This window comes from Lissotriton vulgaris, chromosome 8 (genome assembly GCF_964263255.1).
Source record: "Lissotriton vulgaris chromosome 8, aLisVul1.2, whole genome shotgun sequence".
NCBI lineage: Eukaryota > Metazoa > Chordata > Amphibia > Caudata > Salamandridae > Lissotriton > Lissotriton vulgaris.
The window spans coordinates 480,304,509-480,326,402 of record NC_141696.1 but is presented as its reverse complement, the minus strand read 5'-3'; the positions used below and the strand labels follow the sequence as shown (position 1 = coordinate 480,326,402).

Sequence of the window (21,894 nt, the reverse complement as noted above, 5' to 3'; positions counted from 1 at the left end):
GAGTATTTTCTAATGGAAACGATTGTACAAGTATGAATTTGGTTATCTGTATCAGTATTCCTTTTTAATATTCCTTTTATGTTTTTGCTTTTTACTCTGCACAATAAAAAATGTTTAAAAAAATATATATATTTTCAGGGTGGTGAGGTGGGATATCACTTATGTGAAAATGGTGCCAGAACGAATATATAAGGGCCATATGTATGAAGCGTTTTTCTTGTCGCAAACGCTGCGAATCGGAAATTCGCAGCGTTTGCGACAAGAAAAACGTGAAATGCGATGTATGAAATTATCGCATCGCAAATGTTAAGGAATCGCAAATGTTGCGATTCCTTAACATTGCACAAGCATTTAGGAAATCGCAAAATGCGATTTCCTAAATGATATGTATGAAATATTAAAAAATTGCGATTTTGGAATAAGATGTCGCAAATTACCACCAACTTGTAGTTGGTGGTAAATTGCGAATTCTTTTAAAAAAGCATTTTTTTTAAAACAAAAGGTGCCATGTGACGCTCAAGGGCATGTATGTGCGCCATATGCGCACACATGTCATTTTCAGGGGTGCAGCAGGGTGTTCTTGAGACACCCCTGCACCCTGGAAAATTCGCTAAATTTGCGATTAGCAAATTGCTAATCACAATTTTGCCTTTCATTTCTATGGGCCAAGAGGCCCTTAGAAATGAATGGGATGTATTCCTTATTTGCGAATTCGCAACTTGCGAATTTGCAAATAAGGAATTATTGGAAATCGCTAAAAAATAGCGATTATTTACATACATACCGTTTTGCGATTTCCAAATAGCGATTCCTTAAAATTCGCTATTTGGAATTCGCAAAACGATAGTATGATACATATGGCCCCTTGTCACTTATCACTTATCGTCATTATCAATCTTTATTTTGCTTGATAATTAAGCCATAAAAGGACAGTTTATGTATATACATTAAAAAAACATGAACAACATCCAGTTCACTACAAATAGACCCAATAAAACCATCATCACTGCACTTAAAACCCCTAAAAATAGTGTCACTTCAATACCTATTGCACATATTCATACAATTAATCCCCCATAAATTAACTAATTCATACAGCATGCCATAGGTATAACAGTATGTTAAACAAACAACACCATTAGAATGCTATTTACAAATGCCCAGAGAGGGGGCATTAACCCCTTAAGTGCTGCACACGTTCACAGGCCGACGGCACCACTACCTCCGTAGTGCTGCCATCGGCCGTTGAACGTTCGAACTGCACCTGTGCAATGGAACGTCCAGCACTGGAGCTGGACGTTCGATAGCAGTTAAGCGGTTAAGCATACAATTCATTATTATTAATAACTTAAAGACAGAATCCCTCCATCATCTATTACATACATTTGAACTATTGATCCCATGAAAATACTAAAATCATAGATTCATGAATTTGTAAAGCATTCCATAAATTAAAAAAATCGATCTTAATGACCGTATCACTTCATCACCAACTGCCAGTCCATTGGTCCCCATACATTTCCTAATTAGCAAGGCATGTCATAAATAGGATGAAACAGAGGCCCATATTATAGAGGATTGCAATTGTTGTAAGAAAATTTGGGCCATCCTGCTGGATCTCATGTTATGCTGTTTGAGAATGGGTCTCAGATATATAACCTTCAAACCTTATAAAACCCACAAAACAGTGTAAAATGTACCATACATTCAGTAGAGCGCTCATCACTGAAGCATTTGGCCAAGGTGCTTGACCAATTGTTGATACGTGTTGAAAAATAGCAATATGATACACCATAATGAGCCTAAAACGTATTCGAAAATATCAACACTGTGGGCATGATTACGATGTCGGGCGACACTGTTGCGGTCTCGAGACCAACCGACTGACCTCCGGTCGACAGCCCCGACACCGCAATTACAATGTGACCGCACATGGTGCGGTCATATACTCCCATTTCTCTATGGGAGCTTATGCTGCAGCCGTAAACCGGCCATAGCACAAGCGCCCATTGAGAAATGGGAGCCTGTGTAAATCCCTGCACTGAGTGGCAGGCACCACAAGGTGCCTGCCACTCTGTGCAAGGATTTACAGAGGGGCACCATAGGTGCCATTCAAGACCCCAACCGAAGGATCAGGGGGCCCTGCTAGGAGCCCCCAAAGGCACTTTCCAACAGCAAATTCATGTCGGAAAGCCAACATGGATTTGCTTTAAGAAAGTGCCATTATAATCCTGAAGGCAGAAACACCTTCCTCACGGGATTATGAGGCCGTTTCAACGGGCCCATGGACTCCTCAAGCCCATCAGAAGTCAGCCGGATTGACCAGCCGGTTTGAATTCCGACCGCCGTAATTGTAGTACAACGGTCGGAAGTCAAACCAGGGATGTCGGTTGGAACGCCTCCAACCAGCGGCGAATTAGGATAAATTAGATGTTGTCAACTCACAGTATGCTTTAAAACTTATTTTATGTCAAAGGTCTGATAAGCTCTCATGCTCAAAAAGTTGAAAACGCATATTTTGAGCTCTGCCTTACTAACATCCAGCAGTGATTCAGGGTCAGAAACAATTTTACCTATTCATCCTAAGGCGTAAGTTCTTAAAATTCTTTAGCCAGGGCATTTCTAGTGCCCACTCGAGTAATAAGCAGTCTGCTAGCACTCTCCTGTTTAAGCCATACCTCTGGTTTGTTCCTTTTACCATGCCTTAGGAGTGAGGGTTTTACTGTGGTGAGATCTTCTATGTGTGACAGCCCTAATTTAACGTGGCATAAGTCTGGCATGCAGCTTGTAGGCACTAATAATAATCGCTTGAGGCATGTATTGTCTTGTATAATTAATTTCCTCACGTTGCCTGTCCCCAAAGACCAAACCTGTATGCTGCTACCAATATATACTTCGCCCTTAGCACTATTCCTTTAGTGGCTTTAAACCCAGTTTAGATGAGAAGGGAATACAAGTGAATTAAGACTGCTCTGGCAAATTGATCACAACTCCTAGCTACCTGATGCCTTAAAGTTCCTCTGGAATTAAAAATAACGCTTAGGTAAGAAAACGTGTGTGTTTGTTTTAAGTCAACGCCCTGAATGCTAAAGCCTTTCTTTATTGAAAAGGGCGCCCGTCAATAATTACAAACGACTTCTTGATATTAACCTTTATCCTTCTATCAGAAGGTGAAGCGCGTTGAGTGTGCGTGGCATCAGAACCGCGTCATTCGCTTCAGGGAGCGTGGGGACTGGATCATGACGTACCTCTGGATGTCCTTGCCACCCTGTGATGTGCCTTCTGTTACTGCCTCCGGTCTATAACTTATTATTTGTGTTTAGGGACACAAGGAAGAAAGGTTGGGCTGCGGTTGGCCATGTTGTAACTTTATTGTGTTGTGAAGCTCGGTACAAAAGTACACAGAAGAAAAAACGATCCACATTGTTGATGCTTGTTTTAATGCATGATTTGTGTGAAAGAGTGAAACTTACCAAAATTTGTGAGAAATGATTTCTTTTGATTTTACAAATGAAACAAGGAGTTTTTGAAACAGAGCAGGTGACTTTGTAAAATTAAACTTTTTGTAAAACTGAGCTGCCAAGTGGCTCCATATCATCTATAAAACCGCCAGCCAGTTTCGAATTTTAGCCTACAGCACTTTGCATACTGGGGCAAGGAGCTCATAATGAAACTGTTAAAATAAAAAAATTCAACCTCCTCCGTGCGACATGCTGTTGGTTGAAAAAACACAAAAACAGATGATGGGATCCTATGTCGTAGTGCCAAAGCGCAGAGTTGTGAAATGCAAAATTAAATGTAGTTCTTGGCTGTCTGCCCGTTTTTCTTGCAGGCACTCATGGTTAAACAACCTAGTGCCCGAGAGGGCAGAGATAGCCTTTCAGATGTTAATGCAAACATCTCCTGCTAATGAGCTAACTAACACCCCTTGGGAAAGATGCATGCTAATAGGACCTTATTTATTGAAACAAGATAGTTATATGTGTCAAGAGACACAACGGAAAGAAAACAAACACTGTCACCTCCTCCTCTCAAACCATCACTGGGGACTTGTGCGAATTTAGTGAGTGCTTATTCTACCAATTTGATGTACTCAGGGTTGACCAAGTGGAGCACATGCCGCAGGTGCTGCCCCTCGATGGCCGCCAGCGGTTCAGGAAAACAAACACCCCTTTGCTTTCTTCAATAGTGGTACAGCCCTATGGCGCATGCTCAAGTGTGAACAGGAAATGGGCCGGTTAGTTTAAAGTAAGTTGCACCACATCAGTGGATCAAGGCTTATTCCCACATGGAGGTGTTCTGTCACTATATAGTTGCTCCTACTATAAGAATCCTTCATCACCCGTCAGGTGAGTAATTATATGATTGTTTCCTCAAGATAATTGTCCAGACATCGAGGAAGATGATTATTACTGTGAGCAACGGAAGAAGAGAGTGAGTGGGTTGAAGCCACAAGGACAAGTCTGCAGCTGTCTCAACTGAAAGTCTTCCACACGTGCGATTTTCCCTCCCCCGGATGTGTACATTTATTAGCTTGCTTCCTTGTTATTGAACGTTAGAAAGCGTAAAAGGAAAAACATTGGAGAATACTAACAGAAAAGGTATTGTTCTTATGGTATTGCACAGTAGGGGCTAACCTATTATTTAAAGACTACCAAGTCAAGTCAAGTCAATAAAAACTTTATTCGTCCATGTTCTGGACATAAAAGTACATTTTACATCAAAAAAACATACATTTTAGATTAAAATACACAATATTTAAATAATTTCATGATAAAAGACATGTTCTAAGAACCCGGGTCATAATTAATAGCCCCCCATATTGTTTCTTTTACAAATTGCCCCTGATAAGAAACATGCAACCCCATAATAAACAAGTACAAAAAAATATCAATAATGAAAAAAACATCTTTTTCTGCAACGGACCAAAAGAGTTCTTTAACATCATCAAAAAACAAACATCCAAGCCCTCCACTATCCACGTCCCGGCCTCCAAAGACTTGTGACAGCTTTGCCAACTTCTTTAACGAAAAAATCACCAAGATTGAACTATCACTTGACATCAACCTCCATCCTGCTGGCAAATACTGTTCCCCAGCAATCTAAACTACCTCTAGGGAACGACCCAATAGAACCTGGAGTTCCTACGACCCCATACCTGAAGCTGAGATTCTCAATTTAATCTCCTCCTCCAAGCCCTCATCCCACATCCTTGACCCTTTACCCTTTCATATGGCCAAAAAACTGAAACTCTCCCTTGCACCACTTTTGTGTGAAATCATAAACAGCTCCCTAAAAACCAGCATCATACCAGATTGCCTCAAAGTCGGCCAAGCCACACCACTTCTGAAGAAACCAGGCTTAGACCCAAACGACTTGAACAACTTCAGAATGGTCTCCAATCTTCCCTTCCTAGACAAAATCCTCGAAAAATGCGTTCTCCGACAACTGAACCAACACATCGACAATATTAATCTGCTAGACCAACACCAATCAGGCTTCAGAAAAGGCTGTAGCACCGAAACTGCAATCCTCCACATCGTGGATGACATCCTCAACTCCCTTGACTCGGACCATTGCTGCCTCCTCATCCTCCTATACCTGTCAGCAGCCTTTAACACAGTGGATCACAGTCTTCTCATCAAAGCTCTCAAAGACCGTGTAGGTGGTCCTCCAATGGTTCTTCTCCTTCTTTCAAAATTACTCCCAAAGGGTAAAAATCAAATCCTTTTCGTCCGACCTTCTACCCGTTAACATAGGTGTCCCTCAAGTATCCGTTCTCTCCCAGCAACATTTATATGGAACCCCTCACCACCATTCTGAAAAAAGCTAACATCCCCTTCCATCTATATGCAGATGACACCCAGATCTACTTGGAAACCTCCTCCTTTAATGACATTCTAAGACTCAACAATACTCTCAGAGAAGTTCAAGAATGGTTATCAGCAAACCACCTTAAACCCAATCAGGGCAAAACCGAATTCCTCCTCATCTCCAACAAGGAAGAAAACCCGCAAATCATTGAATGGCTGAAAGCAATCGATGCTCTCAAAGGTAACCTCGCCATGGCAAACTTTGTAAAATCACTTGGAATCACCCTTGATCCAAGCTGACCATGATAAACCACATCAAGAACTTCGCAAAAAGTGCCTTCCTCAATCTAAAGCTTATCAATAAAATCAAACCCCACATTCCACCCATTGACCTCAAACAAGTCATCCAATCTCTTGTGTTGTCCAGACTGGACTATGGGAACGCAGTCCTTACCGGTACAGCTCTCTTCCACCTAGCTCCACTCAAGACAACCCTCAATGCAGCTGCCAGAATGGTCACCGGAGTAAAAAAATACGACCACATTTCTCCCGCACTCAGAGAACTAAAATGGTTCCCAGTGGAATTGCGTGCCAGCTTCAGAACTGCCTGCTCACGCACAAAGCCCTGCACAGAGGGAAGCCAGAATACCTAGCTTCTAAACTTAAGAAAGCCGGCCAGTCTAGAAGCCTCAGGAGTTCCAACTCCCTCTTACTCATTCCACTGAAAACACGCAAACAAAAAACCGCAGCCCGCTCCTTTGCAGGAAACGCACCCAAAACCAAGAACTCCATCCCTGTTGACATCAGAACTATCCCTTCCTTTGCAAAATTCAAAAGTCTCCTAAAAGTCCTCTACCTCAACCGTGCCTTCCCGAACTGAAATCCGTGACTCTCAAGCCTCCACCCGACAGTCACCTGGCAATGTGCATCCACTGCCTACCTCATCCCCTCTCCCCAACCCATCACCTTGGTTCACCTCCGCTTGGAGAAAAGTCTCAGCCTTAAACTTTGTCCATGCATCGAGATTACCTTTAGACCTCCCTACCTCAATGGTGCACCTCGGACCCCTAGACCTCTCTACCTCAATGGCGCACCTCGGACGCTCAACACAATTGTAACTTTTGAACACTTATGATTCCGTTTACTCTACTCTTACCCTGTATTTGATTTCTCTCCCTCCTGCTGTAAAGCGCTCCGATACCTCCGGGTCTAGCCAGCGCTATAGAAAACTTCTTAAATAAAATAAATAAAAAAATAAACAAGTGGGGAGGAAATAATTTGTAAGTAAATCAACGCTGGCCTAACTTGTGCAAATTGGCAATCTCTTAACAGTTGTAGGATATATTTAACTCGCAGCTCTGTAAAAAAAACACACAAAAAACATAAAGTGCAATAGGTCTTGTTCAGAAAAGTTGTAGGGGCTAACCTATTATTTAAAGACTACCAAGTCACGGAAGACACCTAGGCATACATTCCAGCTCACCATCGTTTGGAGGGTGTCACTATCTGTTCAAAGATAGACGTCCTCCTGAAACTCAAAATACCCCCCACTGACTTCTTTAGCATCACCCTCTTTGCAAACCTGCATTACTATACCCTTGTTCTACCCCTTGCTCAAGAGCCAATCAGTGTAGGCCTGTTTTATTGTTTGCTGGGAGGGTTTTTACAGTTTATTTCCCTGATATTAAAACAAACAGAGCTTGCAGCAAGCTCAAATACATACAGTCTTCCATACCTTGAAAAGACTTATACAGCATGTCATTAGAAGCTCAAAAGTACCCTAATTTGCAAACATGGGCCACTTTTTAGGTATCAAATCTACTAATGGGGGCCACTATTATTGTGGTGCCCAGGTCTATTTTCAGTCGCAGTCTGACAGTGGAACCAACAGACTGACTGGTATATCAGAGCTGGAAATAATACCCAAAGATCTGTAGGACCATCCCTTTGGGTATCTCTTGGACACCATTATAGCCCTTCTTGTTGATAAAAAGACTTGCATATCTCACCCTAGCATCTCCCACAAATGTATATTGTCTCTTTGTTCCTGGTCTCCAAATTGAGGCACTATTTATTTCTAATCCTTGTTTAGTGCTGAACCTTGCCTGCAGTGATGCCTGGACAGTGTATCACCTGGGACGCAGATAGGCTGGCAGTTATTGTGTACATGTGTTCTGCTGGTCTGCAGGTTGAAAGGTGGGATAAGGCACAGCAGAACCAGGTGCAGCGACCAGTGTTCTTTCCTCTTCCATGTTGCCATTCAGGTTCAGTGTAAGCCAGAGTTTTCATGATTCCCCGTTTATTACAGCCTGTAGCTGATCGTGAGCTATGTGAATAAAGTTTGTGTTGCTTCAACCCGTGTCTGTCATGTTCGAGACAATGAAGGCAAAAGTGCAAGGAATGACATACACAAGACAAGGGGAAACAATAATATTATCTAGAAAAGGTTAGAATGATGAAGTAACAGCGACTGATAACCCAAGGTCTGTAATCACAGAGGGAATACATACACATTTAAAAGAGCAGATTGGGAGCGTTTTTGAGAGGGCAGACACATAGGACATAGATCGAGCAAGTAGATCTTACAAAAGGTTAAAAAAACTCCAAGTTTTTTCTAACCAGTAAGAAGGTCGTAAGATACTTTTGGAGTAAGTTCCATATGACTGTATAGGACACTGCAGATTTTTTGGGTACTGCCAGAGAAAGAGCATGTCAGACTAAACTTTGTTTTAAATGGAAGGGCTTTAATGTGTAGAAGCAATTTGCTTCTCAAATCTCTTATGCCACCCTATATTTTCAGTTTTTGCAATAGGTGCTTGGGATTGCTCATGTGGTGAACTTTATAGGTAATGAAAGCAGTCATGCTTGAATTATGATTCCCTGGAAATCCATTTTAGGAGACGAGAGCAGAGTGGGGAGGCAAACTTGAGAGAGGCGATATGTGATCGGACACTAAAAACGCCATGCTGTCTCACCAGACGGCAAACACAAGGAGATATGGACGGAACGCTAAAACTTTTCAGACACTCACCCCGAGTCACAGATCTGGGTTGAATCCATCATCGTTCTTTGGCTAACTTCACCACCCCAGTTCAGAGACACTTATATGCAAATCAGTCTTGATCCTGTGCCTCATGGGAACAGTCCATCCCAAATTGCCAAGGCAGGTCTTCCTTGGACCGGAAACAAGCATCCTGGGACTGCTTGCAGGGTGACACCCCTCATCAGCCAGGCTAGCTTGAATCCAGTGGCAAAGTGAGCAGGGGGCCCGCGTCTGGGCATTACCTGCCAACTTTGGGCAAACAAAGCAAACACAAGAAGATGATGGACGGAGCACTGAAACTTTTCAGACACTTACCCCCAGTCACAGATCTGGGTTGAATCCATCATGATTCACTAGAAAAAGCAGTACAGAGACCACTGGTCACTGATATCCCTGGGCGTCATACAAATAGTTCTTAGTGGTGAATATGGCCTTGAAGGACTGTCCATGCCTTTGTCAACTCTGGAAATCTGACTTATTCCCAAGGGGCAACCAGATTCAGACTGTGGAATAAAGTGGTGGTTTGGATTCACACAATACAGGCAGAACTGTGGTGATGTTTTAGTTTTTCATGTAAGGGACTCCGGCCGTGTGATACTGATTTCTGTGATAAACCATCTGAATAGATTCTTACATGTTTTGGAATGCATTTAGGGTGACTGATCTGGTCGCTAAGAAGCCTTTACATGAGCCTTTCATGTTCTTAACCCTGGAAATTTCTCATTGGTGCCCAATGTGATGTTGGTTGTCCAATGAACAGATAAGCATTGTCTGTATTTTGGACGAAACTATCTAGAGCAGAACATGGATATCAGGGTTCTGGTAAAGGCATTCTATGTTGACTAAATGATGTGATTTATACAACAACAACAACAAAAAACATTTCCATGTGCCACGGTTTCCTTATCAGCCAATCATTGGAGGCGCTTAGTAATCCTATGTGAAGGGATACACAAAGAAGCTGCATTTTTTCATCAATAACTGTGATTCTTTAGGCAATGAATTATTCCTGGAGGTAGGTCTATGCTAATGTATAGGAACTAGCTTCCAGTTCATTACACAACTCTCTTCAAAATCTTATAATCCATTGCCTGACACCTACCTACCTAGAAAGCCATTAATTCACTTGGAAGCTATCAGTATTTGCGATATTTCTTTCGATATTTTTGAGCTCTTTGAAACTACTTGAACCAGAACACTGCTGTGAAAGGATCCCAGGCTGATCTAAGCCCACCTTGCTCCTGCTCCACTAATTGAAATTACATTCACAAAGAGTTGCCTTTAAGTGCGTGTATTGCTGCATGTGCTTGTCCAGGAGGCATAGGCGCATCCGCAAGGGTTTTCTCTACACAGGACATTAATCCTCGGAACATTCTCTGAAATCGGAGTTCCAGTCAAGCATTGACCAAACTATCAACTGTATCTCTTTACACACACGAGTCTTAATGGTTTGGGGCATCATAATAGGCATATGCCACGAATTCCAGGAAAAAGAAACACAATCTCCTCCATTGACTGAAGATCAGAGAGAGAACAAACTCCAAGGGTGGTTCATCCTGATATGAACACGAGTACAACAAAAACTGATACTTGTACATTCTGTTGACAGAGAGGTGGGAAAGAGGCTGTGTAGAAGTTGTGCCACCAAATCTTTTAGTGCTTTGTTGTGGAGATCAATTTAGACGGAAGGTTGAAAAGGATCAGTAATGGAAGCTGCAGAAGACCCACCAAAACAATTTAACAATCTCTCCATATCAAGACCAAGCACCAACTAACAATCTGGCTCCTGAATATTCCATATTTCATAGAAAAATGACGAAATTCTACGAAGAGAATCATGCAAGATAACCAGAACGAATGTGACATCACTCTAGTCTAGAAGAAACCAAAGGAAACAGAAAAAGGACTACAAAGCAGATAGAAAAATGCAATGGCACAAGGAGTAAGTAATACATCGAGGAAAAATATACAAAGAACGTATTATGCTAAAATCTATTCAGCAAAAGCATGTTTGTTAATCCTTCCACCCCTTGAAGGTTTTTTTTCTGATTAATTTCCCTCTACAGGGCAGTTTCTTTTTTTTCTTTTTTATTAACGTTTTCATTCCATTCCACAGGATGCAGTATGCTGCGTTCCATTCAATTATAAAACCACAATAAAATAACAAACGCATTACATGACTTGACTCACCGGAGACGCTATAATGTTGAATATTAAAAGACAACTAAGCTACTTATAAGCAGTGAACTATCAATATACTATTAGTTTAGCCTTGAGGGTCAAATAGCCAGTCGATCACCCACCTATTATACACAAAATAGGCTCAATAAGTAACACATTTAGGATATACAGAAACCCTCTCAAATTAGATCAGTGCTGGTTTTGAACTTGCAAGCTTTCTTAAATTGTATGGTGCACGCTCTCTCAATACTTTTGTCGTGAATAACAAGAACCCCACCACCCTCTTCAGATGTTTCTTAGCTTTTGAGAGGTGCAAATGTGTAATACGGGGTTGACCTTCTTCCTCCCTCTGGTGCTTATACAGGCTGCTGACAGAAAGTTATGTTCAAATGTTGGCTTCATAGTCTCTGCTGCAGAAAATCAAAAGTGGAAGAGTCCATCCTGACCTTCATGTGCAATAACATATTGGTTTCTCCTGGTAATAAGTTCATTGACCTATTGTAGCCATAACATTTGTTAACAGAACTATTGATCGCTATAGATCAATCTATCTCAAAAGAATATAACCCTTAACTGGGAGATGGTCCTGGTCTGCATGAACATTTTATTGCTATGACAACCAATTTCAAAAGTAGGAGTTTAAACACTTGGTTTTGCCAATCCGGGCCATTGATGAGCCCAAGACCCCTAGCCCACTAAAGATGAACTTTTTTCACTCGCAGCTGGTAAATCTCAAAATATTGGTCCCAGAATGCCAAGCACCCTAAAAACACAACCTTGACTACAGTTTGGAAAGAGAGTCAGTAGTCAGTTCGACAGGACACCTATAAAGTCAGTATCTGCACCACCGAGACCATCTCCAAAACTGTCCATGGTGCTGAAACCTCATAGAGAGGTTCACAATCCGTACATTTTGTGAACGTTGGTTTGTGTAATGCATAGTGCTGACGAACACCATAGCAGTATTTTGGCATTATGATTTAACAGTATTTACTGTAGATGATTTGTGATTTCTTACCATTTGTTGGTTTTCTTTTTACTGTGTGATAATTTCAAGGTTCATGTACTATATATTTTTCAAAGTAATAATCCTGGGCCAACAAGTCATTTTTATTGTGGTTGTAATTATGATATCTGCAGCCTATAATCTCATTCTTGGCATTAACTCCCATGAATTGGGCTATGTCTGCTTGAGCAAGCTATACCGAGGAGTCTATGAGACAAGAAGACAAGAAGACATTGGAGGTCCAACATTCCAAAGGAGACCAAGGGGCCTGTAACTTTATAGACCAGGGTAAAGTCGAGACAGTACCAAATGTGATATTCATCAACTCATGTGCTGTGGTTTAGGTTTGGTTTGACAGTACAGATGCCTTTATGACCTATTGCTACAAATTCTTTAAAATATACACACAGTGGGCTTAGGCTATTGTTTGGTGTATCTATCGTTCCACCACTTATGAAGTGCTTGCTTTGCCTTGCATGCGGAACAAGTACACCTGTAAAGAAAAGTGTACTTAATCATCACATTTATATTCTTTATCTCACATAAGTATTGGAAGCAGAAAACAATCGTTTTTGTTATCTTTTTTCGCTACTGCTGGCCCATTTAAACGTTTTAATCAGCATTAAAAATGAAAGCCAGGCCTGTTGACATTACCAATGCTTGTTTTAATACAATGCATTACCTGCCATATGCCTACCCACTGAATTGCACAGCTCGTGTACTGTTCACTTTGCATTCCGCCACTTTTAACTGTATTCACCGCAATAGTTCAGTTTCGGTTTTAGAATGCCTGTGAAACTAAAATCCAAAAATACTGAATTGTGGCTAAAAATAAAATACGATGACTCAATGAGTCAAAGAGCTTAAGACTGCATTACGCGGTGGCACCTTTTGTAATATAAAACTGCACTAGACAGGAATGTCGACTTTAATTATAATGATATTCACTGGGACATCCTTAATTTATAGTAACATGAATGTTGCAGCTTGGTTTAGAGCACATTGCTTTGTATGCAGGCTGTCTGTACACAGCATAATATTGGCACCAGTGCCAACAGTGCAGTACAGAGAGAGCCTCTCGGATGCCTACGGGTGAAAATGGAGATCTGCCCTATTATATTACCAAAGGCAAACACTAGTAAGTCAAGGGTAAATAAGTGAAAGACATGGCAGTGATTATCACCCATTCTACTGCCTACTGTATTATTCATGGCATATGTGTCTTACTGAACTTGGCGAGCTGCAACAGCCTGGAGGGGGCGTGTTTAGCACTAATGACTCACTGGAGCAGAAACATTGTGGGGACATATTTGTGAAATAATCCCGCAGCACAGCAAGCCACCTTGCTGTGTTGCGCTGTAGGAAAAGGGCAGTAATGTGCTATATTTAACGTAATACAGTCCATTCCTGTCTTTTCCCTGCGCTGTTGTACAATGTGCTGCCTGGCGCCAACACAGGCACCCTTGCACCATGGCACAAGGGTGCCTGTGTTGAACGCAGGATTGTTTTTGTGCAGGAAGAGACACCTTCCTGCACAAAAACAATCCTCTGAGGCATTTTCTGCTATTCTGCGGCACACATAGAAAGAGGAAGCAACGAGGAGAAATAAATATATTTCTCCTTGTTATACCTCACCAGGGGAGGCGTAGCATTTTGACGCATTCCCTGGTCTACCAGTAGTGGTGGATCTGGGAATGTGCAAAAATCCATGGGTGGATGCGTGGTAACACCCACCCTCCACCCATGGAATGCCTCCCTGGGGAAGAGTAATGGAACGCAGAGATTGTCGCCTTGTTCGTTACACTAGATTTATCAAACCATGCAAGGTCAAGCAAGGTGGCCTTGCATGGCTTGATAAATCTAACTTAAGGTTGCATCGCTCTTGCACCCCGTTGCGTGGTACAATGGCAATGCAACTCTTTATTAAATATGCCACCATTGTGTTTGCTCACTGAGACGTTCAATTTGTGCATGTACCCTGAGTGCGCCAAACTCTGCCCAACTGATGCCAGGGTTAGGCCGGCAATTATCGAACACGCCTGACATGTATGGTAGCTGTCAGACATATTCAGCAAAATTATGAAACAAAATGGAGAAGGCATTTTATAAATGAGCGCTGCATGTCACCAATCATGTGTTTATAAGGGTAATATTACCACGTGAAACCGCATATCTGGAAGGGCTTGATTGCCGGACATGTACTTCTCCCATAGGGAGAGAATAACGTCTGGGCTTAATGAGCGGTAATAGCAACGTGCAAGAATGTCCTCTAGAGACCAACATGGGTGATCTGAATGGGATTCCAGTACAAGTGAAGCAAATCGACTCAATTGGAGACCTGGGCACCATCCATTCCCTGTGAATGCAATAGAGGCACAGATGAAGGTTTACAAAGTTAGGTGACTTTGGAGGTGCTCAAGCAGATTTTCTCAGCGTCTTAATGGAGCCCCATTCATGGGGACCTTTTGATTAGAACCACTGAAGGGACATATGCAAGTTGCCAGACGTACATCTGGATCTTCTCAGACAGTTTGGTTGCCCACTTGCTGTGTTTTGTTTAGAATCCTTTGTGTATTTTTTATCAGACCCTTTATTTTTATTTCGGTTTTGAACTCCTTGGACAAGCAGGTGTGCTCAGATTAGTCAGGTATCCTGGACGTGGAGATATGGCGAAAAGGCTTGGCACATCTGGTGGCCAGAGCCACTGCTGAAAATTGCAGTCGGGGCCCCAAGGAGAAGGCATGTGTTCACACGAGATTCGTTCCAGGATTAAAGTGCACAATAATTCAGCAGACCAAAGAGTTATTGAGGGTGACAGAAGATAAAGGTACTCCTTTTCCAGCTGTGTTCAATGGCACGTAAATCGAATTATGTGTTTGTTGAAAAATGCATTTACAAAACCATGTGGGTTTCTACTGCTGTCCGTTAATCAATGCTTCATTTGTGGGACTTTCTCAAACTAGAGGAGGAACCAATATAACTCTTAACTTCTTAAAAGCTAACATGATCACAAGGTGTTTATGTAGTGGGAATGAAAATCATGACTTTAATAACCTCACTCCGATGCATGCAAATGCACAAATCTTGCATAAGGAGACGGAAGTGATACTGTATCATATCATACAGGGCTCTTGGGAAGTAACCAGTCAGACCAAAGTGGAGGAATGTTGAATGCAGTATTTCCTATACGGGAGATGTTGAGGAGAGGCCTGAGGTTCGGAGAATGGGTTCTAGCGGTCTCTGGTCAATTGACAAACTTTTAACTGAATAATTAAAAATTCTACTCAGATCCATATAGAGTAATTAAAAATACAACTGTCACCAGAAGAACAACTGTTTATTGTATATCAGAGCTTGTTTTCTTGAATACCCACCTAGAAGCAAGTTTCTGTACTGAAAACAACACAGCCCCCCAAATAATCACTCACCACCGCTATTACTCAAAACTTAGAGTGGCCTGGACCATTCTCAGGACAGTGACCAGCGTCCCGGGACTCAGCTAAAAATCTTTCGGAAACCAATTGATCCATGGTGTGTTCTACTAAGATATCTATCTGACCTTCGAAGACCGTGACGGCAAGCAGTCTTTTCATGGGGTGTGCAGTTTAAGTGCTATCTTCTGACTGGGCTTACTTTTGAAGGGGGCCCGCCCCTGTGACTATAGACCACTAGGGTGTAACTACTGTCTTTTGGTTAGAGATTGACTTTTTTTTGGTCTGGCTTGAGTGCGCAGCATTCTGCAAGACGTACTGGTACCAACTCTTAAAACATACATTTAGTGTGCTTTGGCTTCAGCATAAGGAGCATTTGCTTGTGCATGCAACACATGCAAGAAGCAATTGGTATGTCTTTGTTTGCATACTTTGGCACAGGAAAACCAAATCCATTGGCTCTGCTCATGTTTGTGTTTTTATTCTCCGCCTGTACACCTCAATTTATGACTATTTCCTTTTGTGACTTTTCATTCCTGTGACTTTTCATTACAATATGTATCTTATGGAGATTGTCTTTGAAGTAGTACCTGTTAAATGGTTAACCCATAGAAAGGAGATGAGTTGTACGTTCCCACCGCCGTCTCCACGCTGGCCACTTTCTAATTATCTCAGATGCCACATACACTGTAGCCACTACTTTAAGATAACTATGTGTTGTATTTGTAATCTTCAAGAAAGCCTAGCACTGCAAAGAATTTAAACATAAACAAAGTTAATTACAGCTGTCTCACATACAATAGTAAACAGAACATTTTCAGACCTACGCACAAGCACATACACTGACGTACGCTTGAGGAGAACGCGCACGTACCCACACGTGCGCGCACGTAGTTTGTCTTCAAGCAGTCTTTGGAAAAAAAGGATTTAAACTGTAACAGGAAATCAAGATACTGCCAAATGACTGTGCCCGAGAGCCTCACTCCCACTATCACTCTAAAAAAATTAGCACGGCCCTCTGCTTTCATCCCCTTCCAGGCCCACTGAAAAAAGATGACACAAATAGAAGTTTCTGAAGTGCGGAATGCACCCTGGCTGTTTGAAGGGAAGATTTAGGCCTGACACCTCTCTGGAAGCGAACTGTCGAGACTCGCCTTTTACTATCAGCTCGAGTCAACCGCAGACGGCCTCCCTCGCGGCAGAATCTCAGATAAATCCACGGGGCATCATCTTTGCCAACCTCATTTATTATACAAACTGTTTCCTCCCTGGAACAGTGAACAATACAACAAGACACTTCTCGGGGTTTAGGCAATAAATCGCACGTCGTAGAGATGTGACAAACTTCCGGATTTCCAGCACACTTGTCTGTCAAGTCTGGCAATGAGCAAAAGTCCTGCACCCAAATATGCTGAAAATGGCTTTACCTCGCCTGTGATATAAGCTTGCCTGTTACTAAGCAGTTGCCAACCCTAGGCATGTGTTGCTTCTGCAATGCGTCTCTCCAAAGGCAGCACAGAATGGCCATTCCTGGGCTAGATTTTTAGAATAAACCTCTCTATGTAAGCAAGCTCTATTTAAATCATGGCACATACATTTTTCTTTTGTAGATATGAATCTTTGGTAATAATCCATCCAGTCAGAAGTGGGTGGGTGGTGTAATGCCTCTTGCACTATTTAGTGATTGCTCTTTAAATTTCAAATGTACAGGTGCCTCTGTGTACTCTTCGATGCTCGTCAACTACTGACCGATTTCCGGCTACCATTCCTGGCCAAGATCTTAGAGAAAATCATCAAGAGACACCTCACTGAATACCTCAACAGCCACCAACTTTGCAACACCATTCAGTCTGATTTCAGACCCAACCACATCACAGATACTGCCCTCATCGCCACCATGGATGACATCTGCTTGACTCGATGGAGGAGAAATGGAGGTTCTTTTTCTATTGGATCACTACAGCGTTTGATACAGTCTCCCACTCAAACCTCATCCAATGCCTACGCAACACCGTAATTCAAGGACACACTCCACTAGATCTGCCCCATCCAAACTGGAAGGATCCAGTCAGTCAGCCTGGCACCGTACACCTTGAACAATTGTAAGCTCATCTGCGGAGTTCTACAAAGATACTCCCTGAGCCCGACTGTTTTCAATGTATACATGATCCCTCTATTGAGAATCATCCACTGTCTCGTCATCAATGCCCTCTCATAGGCAGATGATACACAACTCATTCTCTCCCTCACCGACAAGACTGACATCGCTCACTGGATGAAGAACAACCTTCTGAAGATGAACCACAAGACCAAAAACGTGACCGTTGCAGCATTCAGTTCTCCTATGCTCTACTGATCTCTGGGATGTTCGCAGAAACCTTGAATGGATGACGTCTTCTCTGGTAGATTGTGGTTGTCATGGCAGGTTCCTGGGAGAAATGGTTAGCAGCTCTCGTCAGGAGTAGGAGTTCATGTAAGTGATGTGGTGCCAACTAGGGGTACCACAGCTGGATCACACGTCGCAGTCTTGTATCTGCAGATTGTCAGTGGGGTTGAGCTTCAAGTTCTGAGTGAAGGGGTCACAGTGATGATGGGTGGCCAACTTGAGGACGCCATAATGATATTTCACAAGCTACTGTCACATTTGCAAGCATTCTTGCTCTATAGCACACTGGTCTTGATCTGACAACAGCGTTAAACGCCTTCCAGTGATAGTGGTACAGTTGTATCTTAGGCTTTGGCAGTATGAGGCAGATTCTTAGCACACCAGGGAGACAACCTCCTCCTTCAGCAGAGGCTCAGCAGCCTAGGTTTTCTCCTTAGTCCTAGGGGTATAGTCCTTATTTCTCAAACCTAGACACCCCGAAATTCCATTTCTGGTCCTCCCTTTTTTCTACAAAGATGTGCAAGATTTTCTGAAAGGGAGAATAAAACTGTAGCTATACAGCAGCATATACCAAGTCCTGACTTAGTTGGTTCAGTTCAAACTATCCAAACTCTTTCAGTGTGAAGCAGTTCAATATCAATTATTGCCAGGTGAAACTGTTACTCCCAGTCTGAGTATTGCTTTCAGACTCTCTCCTCCCACCATCACAAAGCATGGAATGAGGGTCTTAATCATGTATCCTGGCCTCCCTTTAACAGGTGTGCAGTCTTGGCCCTACCTTTGAGACATTCCTTTGTCAGATGCTGCTCTGATCACGTCACTTGCTGACTTGAAGGAACTGGCCTGGTCAAGGCCCAAGGAGCCTCAAAGGCTCCTCCTCCTTTATCTGGGGTAGTGATTCAAACCAAACAGTTCCACTTGGCTTTACAATGAATTCTAGAGGGAAAGGTGCAGGGGTCATTCAGAGAGAGAGAGGAGTACAGCAGAACAGACCACCATTGAAACCTAAGGGGTATCAACAACCTGAAGGACTACATACATGCAGGGGTGACCTTAACATAGGTAACCAACATCTCATGCATTTAAGCACTCTCATGCATACCAGAGTGAAATAAAGAGGGGGCAAGACAAAACATATTACACAGTCTTAGAAGGGACAGCCACTAGGCAGTCCCCTTCTCTGAGGTTCAATTAAAAAGGCGTGTGCCCCAGTGCTAATTTGAGCTGACATTCTTATTAGCAGTGCTATGTGCTGGTCATGCATGTCAAAAGGACTGCCCATTTGGCTGGGCCCCTAAGACCCAATAGCGTCTATATTTGTAAGCAACATACTAAAATCATGTAAACACTTAAGAGAATTGTGACACAGGTCTACTGCAGAAGAAAACATACTGTGCCTGCAGGAAAGATAAAATGATGAGCAGGTTTTCAGATGGATTCCACGTCTGGCACTTTCAACACTACAATGCCCTCGCAAATAGAAGGCTGAGCGCATCCATATGCACTAATATTAGCCTACTCAAATTGTGGATTAAAAAAAATATCTGTACAACAGCTCATTGAAAAATACTTTATTCAGGACTAGTTCATGGGATCGGGATATTGTGATAATGTCTGTTGTGGGCGTTATGCTCTATTTCCTAAGAAGCAATTTTTAAGACTTAATTGTGAAGTGAAACTGTTTTGCAGCACTATCATAGGGATATTATTTATTTTTGCAGTTGTATATAGCCTATAAAAGGCACCAACGTGTGTTACAAAACACAGAAGTGAAAACAAGTTGAGTACAAAAAGTGTGCATTCCTTTAAATTTCGAGTGAAAAACATTTGTTCACAATCTAAGGTGTTAAAACAGCGCTGCTCCAGCTCTTCACTATTTCAGAGAGCAATCAGCCCAAACTGTGGCACAGACCTGTCTTAAATTAGTACCTCTCTGGGCAAGGTCGCCGGTAGACTAATTCTGGAGCGACTACGGGACTGGGCCACAGAGAATAAGATCTTAACCGACTTACAGTTTGGGTTCCAGGAGGGTCTGGGCACTGTGGAACAGGCCTTAAACCTGACTCTGCTTATGGGCAAATACGCCGGGGCCAAAGGCGGTAATCTTTACCTAGTCTATGTGGACTTGAGTTCCGCATTTGATTGCATAATTCATTCCAAGTTATGGGCGATCTTGAGTAAATTGGGCATAGATCCTGCACTGCTGAATTTCCTCCGAGAGCTATACTCGGATGCAAAAGCTTGTGTGAGATACGGCACCAAAGGGGAGCATACTGAATCCTTCAACATTGCAAAAGGCGTAAGGCAGGGATGCGTCCTTGCTCCATTCCTATTTAACATCCATACCAATGAACTGGAGCAAGCGATGCTAGCTGATAGTAAAGATCTCCCCTGCATAAACTCCCGCCCAATCCCTGCATTATTATATGCAGACGATTCAGTCATCCTAGCAAGGACACCTAACCAACTTCAGACTCAATTAGATAAATACTGCAAATTCATGCTTTCTCTTGGACTCAAAGTTAATAAGTCCAAGACTTTCGTTATGATCATTGGCAAGAAAGCCCAAAAGTGCAAATCTCTTTTTATTGAGAAGACCAGGTTAGAAACTGCCAACACCTACCCTTATCTAGGTATTCTTATTGATAAACATCTGTCCTGGAAACCTGCCATATCCAGCAAGAAATTGCAGTTTCAACGCACAACATCAGCGTTGACTTCATTTTCTAGGAAACTGGGCAAGCCTGCCCCTACTGTGATTCTGAAGATCTACCAAGCTAAATGCATGAGCGTGGCTACATACGGGGCTGGTGTTTGGGGCTATGCGTCTGCAGATGAGCTTCAAACTATAGAAAATGATTTTCTGAAATATATATAAGCCCTCCCCCGTAGTGCTCCTACTTACGGTACCCATGTGGAGCTCGGTTGGGAGTATCTAACTGACATCATTAGATACCAGCCGATTCTACTATGGCATCGAATATGGACCCAGGAGCAATGCCATCTAACTAGGTCACTAATATCTGACTGTCTCACCTTGTCCCACTGGAAAAAGATTCCTTGGCTGTTATATGTTTCTAAATTTTTGACTGATTTGAATTGCCCTGCATATTTCACTGACCCTGTATCTCTACTGGATATACCTAGAAAAACTTTGAAAAACCTTTGTGCCGCCCACTTAAGCGATTTACGTTTGTGTTCAGAACTCGGTAAAAAGTCAAATGTACACTTAACGATGATTCAATCCTCCTATGGCATCCAACCTTATCTGTCTTTTTTCTGTCAAATTATGAGAGATATGTTTTAACCAGATTTCGGTTTGATGTATTTTATCGCCTTGTCTCACTGCCTGTGCCCTCAGACTGGTCACGGGAAATAACAAACTGTCCATGTGATGGCCATACTCGCCAGTCAACCCTGCATGTAACCTTTTTCTGCAGTCTTTACGAGTCCCTGCGGAAACGATGGCTGGTCCCACTTCTCCGGCACTTAGGCCTAAGAAGATGCAGACCGGCTCTTCTGACACTTCAATACTTAGATACCCCGTATGTTGCCAAAACTGTAGCCTGCTACCTCAAAGCCTGCTTGAAAACTCATTCCCAACTATTGGCCATCGCTCCCTAAGATTTTATCTTTACGCAATTGACTACTGTGATATTATACTTGTGCATAGAGTGTCAGTGTTTACTTGAACTTGAACGATTTTTTTTACTGTTTCGAAGCAATAATGCCCTGCCTTCTTTAGTAATCAATGAGCAAATTGAATTTTTATAATGTTGTAAACATACGTTTTTAAATGTACTTTTTATGATTGTAAATTCAATCGAAATAAAGTTACCTTTTGACCTTTGACCTACTCCCAGTGTTCCCTTTATGTGATACAGACTAAAGTGTCAAGCAATATCCTAACTAGTAGACAACAGATACAATATATATCCAAAGTAAAAGGTATAAACGTCGCTGATCAGTGTACGAGAGAGGCATTCATTAGTGCTAAGGAAAAGGAAAGTAGGGTCAGAGACTGTGAACATTAG

At 42.3% G+C, this 21,894-nt stretch overlaps 1 protein-coding gene across 6 annotated transcripts in view; it reads right to left on the bottom strand.

The window, feature by feature from the left end:
* The window catches only part of EDAR (ectodysplasin A receptor), a 494,038-nt gene that overhangs the window by 248,898 nt on the left and 223,246 nt on the right, over positions 1 to 21,894 (bottom strand). The window lies entirely within an intron of this gene.